General features: G+C 37.8%; 1 long non-coding RNA gene across 1 annotated transcript; it reads left to right on the forward strand.

Annotated features, from left to right (window-relative positions):
* Positions 1-4,500: 4,500 nt before the first annotated feature.
* On the forward strand, positions 4,501-6,232 carry LOC127532466 (uncharacterized). The gene is made up of 3 exons (XR_007939910.1): positions 4,501-4,775; positions 4,952-5,011; positions 6,159-6,232. It is a non-coding gene; the product is annotated as an uncharacterized LOC127532466 (long non-coding RNA).
* The last annotated feature ends 3,075 nt before the right edge of the window (positions 6,233-9,307 follow it).

Genomic DNA, 9,307 nt, shown 5'->3' on the forward strand with positions numbered 1-9,307 from the left:
TACAGGTCAGACTAATAAACTGCAGCTTGTTTCAACATGTTAACATCTATCTGAGAATGTGCACAACTCTGAGAGTAAACTGAACACACATCATGTACTTATGCTGAGTTCCAAATCATTTTCTTCTTCTTTTCACTTCCAGCCTGAACTCCAGCTGTCCTCACAAAGTCCTCATTGTTTCCTGCTGCACAGATACAACTAATAATCACTTCAACTGTCACGGTCTGTGGAATGAAATGGGCTGTCGTCTGTTTGCTCTCTAAGCTTGTTGATACTCTTATAATGTTGGTGATGTAACCGTGCAGAGGACTGTGGCTCAGAATGGACAGAAAACCATGTTGGCTGCACACTTCACAATCCCTCCACATGTAGTAGAAATCCATTCAACATGCTGCGTATTAGAACAGACTAAATCTATTTCTGGTGCCATACATACAAATATTGGAACACAGCCATAATTTCAACATTTTATTCAAACTCACTGAAAGATTCAAGGACAAACTAGATTTCAACTGCTTTAACAAGGAAGACGGAGACAGTAGAAGTGAAAGTTCTTCACATCCACAAGGATATGTCACATGTATAACTGTCAGGCCGAGTGGGATGTATAATACAGATTAAAACCTTTAAAATATAATTAAATTGGAAAATTTGGATTACAAAACAATTAAAGCTGACAACACCACCTAGTAAGGGACTAGGACCCGTTTAAAAGAGGTTCTTAACCCAGAGGTGAGCAGTGCATAACAACAGAGGATAAAAACATTTTTTTTTCTGCTCCAATAAATTTATTGGTCTAAAAAATAAACGTTAACAATAAATGATAAAAATTTAGCAGACTAAAAGTTCTTAAAATAAAGTCACTAAGGGATTGGCGACCACTGGACTCGTCATGCGGGGCCTCTTCTCTGATGGGGGTTCAGGGGAGCTTCTCCAGTCCTCCAGGGCCACGGCGCTGCGCCTCGCGATCACGCAGGCTCTAGAGCCTGGGAGAAAGAGAGGATCTGCCAGTGGGGGAAGCAATAAAGGACCCACGCGTATCCCTCCCGTGTGTGGCGACTCACCGGGTCTGGACGGCTATATTCCAGACCTGGCCCCACTTCGTGGCTCCCGTGCGTCTCTCTCTCGCTCTTCGGTCGTCCTGTCTCTGTGCCGGTACTGTGCGCCCTTGTTTCAGCCTCGTAGTCTGCCATGGCGCTCGTTACACACCGCCATTCACCGTCGCTTCTGCCCTGTTGTCTATCGTGCTGCCGTTCACGCTGCTTCTGCCGCCGCCGCACTGCCTGTCTCTCCGCGGCTCGCCCCGCTGCCGCGCTCCTGCAGTTGATTGTCTCTTTTGTTTGCTGTCATTGTCCCAGATTCTGTCCTGCGTAATCAAACTGATTGGCACCGGGTGCGCTCAACCAATGTCCATAGTCTCTGTTCCCGGTACACACCGGCAGGTAGTGGGCGTGACCTGAACTCATTTAGGAACAAAAAAAATATACAAGAAAAACAAGGCAACAAGACATACAATTTAGGAAACTAACGCAGAAATCAAACAAATAATTTGACAACAAAATATAAGGAAACCACACACCAAATAATCACGCAAATAAAGAAAATCAAAGTAAATAAAAGCCCATATCCCCACATAACAGGTTCTATAGTGACCTGTCCAGGTGTCCCCTACCTTCAGCCAAAGGCAGCTGGGATAGACTCCAGCCCGTCTGCAACCATAATGAGGATTAAGCAGTGTATAGGTGATGAATAGTTCATGGTTCCACAATTTTCACATTTCTTATCTTATCTGGTGACTCCATAAATTGATCTCAGTGCTCTCACGTCAGCAGCTCTGACCTCTGATTTCAGGTGTTTTGCCAAGGTTCCCAGTCAGGTGAGACGACGTTTTGCATTTTTCCTGTTGTCAGCTCCATCTTGAGCTTAGAAGTATGGATAACAGACTTAAACTGCTGCGGATTTCTATCGTCTTGTCTTTTATCTCCTGCTGCGGTAAGTCTGCTTTCTATAGAAGAGTAGAAATCGATCTGGGTTTGAATATTGGTCGATAATTAGTGTTAAATTCGGGTCCATTAATTCCGTCGATTTGCGTCAAACCGCGTCGTTGCTTTGAATGAACTCAGAGTGCAGTTCCTGGAGTCTAGCCAGATTTCCAAAAACCACAGGAGCTATTTTAGAGGAGCTTCAGAGTGCAGTGAGAAAGTTCAAGGCAGTTTTTAATCTAAGTATTATTTTTTTGTCGGCGCTGTCTACTGCTTTGTTTAAAAGTGAAAGTGAAACTTCACTTTAAAACTTCGCTTTTAACTTAAGACGTGACACGGAAATCATGTGATAGTTGAGTGTCAGGAGGCACGCTTTGATTTCCTCTGATGCTGCCAATTATCTGATTGATGTCGGTTGTTTTTATTGTAGTTGTTTATTTGACAACTTACTTTTTTAAAATTCCGTCCATGTGTGATATTTGATCAAACCACAGATAATTAGGGTTCAATCAAATCTGTTTTCGTTGTTCCTCTGAAGACATCAGTACAGTACTGAGAATGTTCCTCCTTTGTTCTCATGGAACATTGTGGGAACGTTTTACATTCTTAGTTCTCTTAACAACATCCTCAGAACATTGCAGCCAGGATGTTCCACCTATTTTATATCACAATAGAGGAATGTTCTATAAAGAACCTTCTTGATAACATGCTAAATGTTCCTTGAATGCTGCATTGAGAACATCTTTTCTCTGTCATCACAGTGGAAACATCTTATAAAACAACATTCTGTAATGTCTTCCCTCTATGATAAAGTCAAATATTCTACATTTAATATCCCAGATTACAGGAATGTTACAAAGGGTTCTGTATATAAAACATAGTTCTTCCTTTATCAGGAACATTGTGGGAATGGTTTAGAGGTTCTTCAGCCTCTTAACATCCCCAAAACATCCTCAGAACATTGCAGCCAGAATGTTCCACCTTTATTATATCACAATGAAACGAAAAGAACGCTCTGCCATCTGAGCTCTTGATAACATGTTAAATGCTTCTTGATTGTTGGATTGAAAACATCTTTATTTTGCAATCACTGTGGGAGCATCTCATAGAAGAAGGTTCTATAATGTGTTCCCTTAACAAAAAGGCAAATTATTCCACCTTTATTATATCACAATTCAACGTTCTGCAATTTTTTTTCTCCCATCTGAGATCTTGATAAGACGTTAAATGTTCCTTGATTGGTGTACTGAAAACATCTTTCTTTTGCTATTATTGCGGGGACATCTTATAGAAGTTTTATGTGTTCCCTTAACAAAACCTCAAATACACCAGATTACAGGAACATGAGTAAATGTTCTGTATATAAAACATTTTGTCATCTGAGTCATTGAAATGTTGGTTTTATAAAGTTCTTCCTTTTTTACCAGGAAGTTTGTGTAACACTGTAGGAACGTTTTTAACAACATCCCTAAAACATCCTCAGAACATTGCAGCCAAAATGTTCCACCTTGATTATATCACAATGTAGGAATGTTATAAAAAGAATGTTCTACCAGCTGGTAGAACGTTCTTTTTTTTTTTTTTTTTTTGTCTTGATGACATCTTTAAAATGTTTTTTTGAATGTTGTAATGAGAACATCTTTCTTTGATCACTGTGGGGACATCTTCTAGAAGAACATTTTATAATGTGTTTCCTTAAAAAAAAGAAAATTGTTCCACTTTAATGTACCAGGTTACAGAAACGTTACAAAGGGTTTTATACATAAAACATTCTGTCATTTTAGTCATTTTAATGTTGATTTTAAAACATTCTTCATTTGTTACCTGGAATATTGTGGAACATTGTAAGGATATTTTATAGATTCTGTGTTCCCATGACATCCTCAGAACATTGCAGCCAGAATGTTCCACCTTTATTATATCACAATGAGACGTTCTACAAAAAATGTTCTGCCATCTGAGGTCTTGATAACATGTTAAACGTTTTTTGAATGTGGCATTGAGAACAGCTTTTCTGTGTTATCATTTTAGAGACCTCTTGTAAAAGAACGTTCCATAGTGTGTTCCCTCAACAGAAACGGTTGTACGTTGACGTGGCTGAGATCTTCTTCTCTGGACTGTATGTTAATGTATGCTGTGTTTGTGGTTTATTACAGGGCAGCTGGATGGAAACTCTCACTGTCCTGTTTCTCCACATGACTTTGAGAAACAAGCTGTGAGAGCAGTGATTGGTGAGGATGTTGTTCTACCATGCTTCCCAAACTTCAGTATCAATGTGAATGAACATATACTGCAGTGGGGTAAAGGTAATAAAGACCTTTACGCAATTAAGGGAAATATCCCTAAACATGTGGACAAAGACTACAATGGCAGATTACAGGTCTCCATTGAACATTGGAAGAAGGGAGATGCTTCCCTCTACCTCTCTGGAGTGAAGCAGTCAGATGAAGGAGAGTACTGCTGCTGTATTTGGATCATTGGAACACCTAAATGCACAAATGTGACTCTTGGTAAGAACTTTAACCACCACATCAGTGACACCACCCTTTGTAATAATGTCATTCTGCAGTTAGAACCATGTTGAAGAGCCTCTCTGTAGTCTGTAAGCACTGAGGAGTTTTAGTCCAGAACTGTAAAAACTGTCTTTAACAGTAGAACCTGATGTTAAATAAATGACACAGCAGCTGTGGGTTCTCTGTACTGCAGAAAATAAGTGAACTTCAGCTGAACACATGAATCTTTTTCATGTTTCTCTTACAGCTGTGAAGGAAAAAGGTGAAGAAACCAGCACAGGTCAGATAAGAATGAGCTGAATGAACAACAGTTGTTGACCACGTTTCTGTCTGTTGACTGTGAATGTGTTTAGTGTGGTTGGACATCAATGATGAAATGTTGTTTCAGGAGTTTCTACATGTTTATTGGTATTTTTAAGTAAATCTGATGGTTTTTTTTTGTTTCAACTTTAATAGAACGCCCAGATAATCGACAGATTCAAACAACTGAAGCTCCGACCAACTGGACAGGAAGCAGTAAGTAACTTCAGAACACCAAGTTCTTAGTTGGACCATAAACAAGGATTATTCACAGCTGCATGTTGGGCTGCACCATTTACTGCTTCAATATCAACACTACATTTTTTTTTTAATTTTTGCAGCTTGATACAGAAACAAAGCTTCTAATTTTTTCCATGACTGACCTCCAGGATAAAAATTGACTCTGATTTAAGGGTTCCTGGATATGATGTAAAGAAAACAAAGAAACAGAAAAATGCAAAGTCAGTTTTCAGCAGGAAGTTTTCTGTTAGTTTCCATAATCTTCTTCTTGAAGGTAGAACAATGAAAGACATTCTGAAAACACTTGGTGATTCTCAAGACTGAATATTTCACAGATAACGTTGTTCCTTTATTATCGTGGAATGTTTTATAGATTCAACAAAAAGGTGAAATGTTCCACCTTTACATCACACCACAGGAACATTCTAGATAAAAAAACAAAACAAAACTGAGGCCTTGATAACATCATTCTGAATGTTGGTTTGAGAACATTCTTTTGTTGAATTATCATCAGCTGTGACAAAAAAAATTTTTAGATAAAAATTCAAATAGACATACTTCTGAAAACAGTAATTTGCAGTTTTCTGTCTTACAAATCATTTGATCAGATTGATGAATAGAAACTGGCATGCTGTCATCCTGCTTCCTGTAAGTCTTAAAGATAGTTTAGTGGCGCCACCTTCTGGCAGATAATGAACACTGCTGTGAGGCCAAATTGATGCCAGCAGCTAAAATCCTGAGCACTGGTTCATTTTCTGAACTTAAAAAACCTACCAGTGAGTTTTAAAGGCATGTTTCCCTTCAAAAAACTGCAAAACTGCATCATTTATCAGCCAGAACGAGTACAAACAGAAAGAATTGTTGGTTTGTCAACTTTCTGCTCATGTGTAGTGCATAGTTTCATCAGGAAAATGGACCAAATCTGAGTCTATTGTTGTTGTTTTTTTTATTGGGAGAGATGTTATTATAATAGTAAATATTATGGGACATTGGAACATGAAGTATCACAGTGTTGCAATGTGAGTTTTTTTCTGTTATAGTGAAGTTTGAGCTGTAAATCACATTTTGTTTCTTATTTTAAACACAGAATTGTCAGTAATTTAATTCTCATCTGTTCCTCCAGCTACATGGAAGTGGATAATAGGTGTTTGTGTTTCTGCTGTTCTTATCATTGTTGTGGCTGCAGGACTCGGCTATTGGCGTTGGAAAAAGCGTCAGTCAGCAAGTAAGACTCTCGTTTCTGCTTCCAACCACCTTTACATTAAATAAAAAGTATGTGATTTGTCCACGTACAGCATCAAGCTGAACGTTCAGAGCAGAATCTTCCATCACATTCATACTAGATGAGTCTGAACCTCCTCATGTTCAGGACGACATTCAGCACCAAGACAGGAGCTCCTTGATGTAACAAGGATGAATTTCCTCAAGGAACAGAGTTCTTTTAGTGGCTTTAATTAGCAGCAAACATCTCTAACACCACCTATCTTTCATGCTCAATGTGACACCAAGCCCCCCCCCCCCCCCCCCCATTTTCTACATTTAGAAATACAGTTTTTATGTAACTGGGGAAGACACACTTAAAACACTATTTCTGAATGTTGTTTTTGCACTGAGCAATAGAAGTCCTTTGAACTGACTATATGTGAACTTATTTGTCTAAAAAGGCAACTTTCTGAGCAAACTGTAGCATTAAAACTCGTTGAACAACAAACATTTAGTAACCAAATGTCCTTCTGGATTCCTGCAGTGTTTGTGTTGTGTGTTAAACAGGTGATGACTCACAAACATTCCTTTCAGTTCTGCCATAAAATTTGTGAACTTAAAGCTGAGACTTTGATGCAGCATCACGTTTTTTTGTTTTTAGAAATCAAGCAAAACACTTGAAGAAACTTTGAGCTATGGAAAAACTGACTTTCTTTGAGTTAGTTTTACTGAAACCAAGTCTTAACTGTCAGAGCGTCAAATATTTAGTGATGTCAACGTCTTATGGAGTGAGTGGGAGGATCGATTTGACATAATTTTTTAAGTGGGAAGATTGATTGAGTTGACCATCTGAAGTCAGAGGGAACATCTTTTTTTCATCTAAATATTCTTTAAGACAGTGGCATCATGTCAATTTTTGCTTCGTTTCCTTTGTGGCAATCTGTGGATCAATGTTTGAGGAACATAATTTGATAAATACTGCAGCTGCAGTCCTGAAATTTAGCAGATTCATTGATATGTGTCAATGATCTTTAGTGGTACAATACTGCTTTGATAGAATACCACAAACCAATGAAATGATGGTGCAAATTTGATTATAAAAAACACTTTTTATAAAATGATTTGGAAAGCTGTGATTATTCTTTTAGCCCAGTGACAATACTCTGTAACTCTTCCAGTTGAGGCTCTATTGTAGTGGTTTCACCAACATACCTGCTCAGTGGTTGTCCTAATGTGGCCATAAATAAAATGCAATTTAAAAGTCTGACTGACACCAAACACTACATTTTAAATTCTCCTACTGGGGGCAATCACAAGGGCATGGGTCAGAGCAGGGTTTCACCATTGAAGACCAGATGAACATATGAATGGAGCTGCCAAATTTCTGGACTCCAGCTGCATTATTTCTAGAGTTATGGCTCTTCAAACATGGATCCACAGACTGGTGTGAAGGAAATGATGCAAAAATCATTACCGGTACAAATTATCATACAAGCATCTTTTCCTGTTTGTTGTGAGTCTGGTGTCTGAATAAGACGTTGGTTTGATCCAGGATGAGAACGTTTGCTGGATTTAAATGAAATAATCTCATTTCCGTCCCGTGACGGAAGGGAGATGCTTCTTCTTCTTCTGTTTGTCATGAAATCAAAAGTCACAGAGTTTTAAGGAGTTTTCCATGAAGATGTTCAGACCTGTTGTGTTTTGTGTCGGTACAGATGACAGACGAGGTCAGAACCAGAACGCTCAGGAAGAAGATGAGAGAATAGAACTGAAGGTTGTGAATGACGGAGCAGCTGAGAACTGAGGAGCTTTAACATCAGAGATGATGAACAAAATGAGGAGTCTAACGGTCTTTGAACACAACGTCTCTGTGTGATTCTGTTGCAGCGAAATATGGATTTAACGGGTCATTTCAGAAAATGAATGATTCAGTGCAGCTACACATCACCACAAAGTCAAGAAACATCGACTTTTACAGCATTTCCAACCAGTACATTTCTACTATATAATATTTAAGATGAAATTACTTGACACCGAAATAAAAAATGGCTTTCTTCTTTTTTTTTTAAAAAAAATTATCCATTAAGTGTATTTTCTCTAGAACTTCAGTTACAGTTAAAACAGACCCTCCAGAATTATGAATAGGTTTTGATGTGTCTACTTTTATACATTATGAGTCTACTGTTTATCTAGTAATATTTGTTATAGATAAACAGTAGAAACTACCATGTAATTTGATGCTTTTTATTGTTATATTTAATCTTGTGTGAGTTGTTTAGGATTATTACTGTCAAGTCACTGTTTTTTTCATCCATGTAAATGCAGTTAATGTCTAATAACATCATTTATGTGTAAATACTGAACTGAGTGGAGCCATATTTATATTTTCAGAACAAAAAGTGTTTATTGTTGATTCACTGTTTCATTTGTTGCTTCTGAGCTTCATCTTCTAAAAACAAAAAAATGGGGGTAAAACGGGTTTTTAATGAGGTTTTTGTGAATTAAAGAAAATAAACAAAATTTCTTGTGTCTAAATATGATTTTCTTCATGTTATTTTGAGATATTTTGGTCTGTGAGTGAACACTGCTGCCTTTTGTTTTTACTAATTAACATACCGAGAAAAAAAACTTAAATGCACTTATTTTTTCAGGTTGATACAGACTTGAACATAATTAACAGCCATGAGAGGACATATTGGATAACATAATGATGAAATAAATGATAGAATTCAGTGTTAAAGTGATTAAAATGACCAAATGGTGCCATCTAGTGTCCAACTCTTGGTTTTGCACTTGAATTCGAGTTTTTCTGGTCGGTTTAATTTGGTAAATATCAAAAATTAGCAAACTTGTTTGGGTTCATTTGCAGCCAGAAATGCAGCTGTGAATAATCCTTGTTTCTAGTCCAACTAAGAGCTTCGTCTTCAGAAGTTACTTACTTTGCTCTGTCGAATCGGTTGGAGCTTCAGTTGGTTTCCTGGCCGTTCGGTCAAAGTTGACAAAAAACAAACCCATCAAATTTTCTTTAAAAAAAACAACAAACATGTAGAAACTCCTGAATCAAAATCT

This window comes from Acanthochromis polyacanthus, chromosome 23 (genome assembly GCF_021347895.1).
Source record: "Acanthochromis polyacanthus isolate Apoly-LR-REF ecotype Palm Island chromosome 23, KAUST_Apoly_ChrSc, whole genome shotgun sequence".
NCBI lineage: Eukaryota > Metazoa > Chordata > Actinopteri > Pomacentridae > Acanthochromis > Acanthochromis polyacanthus.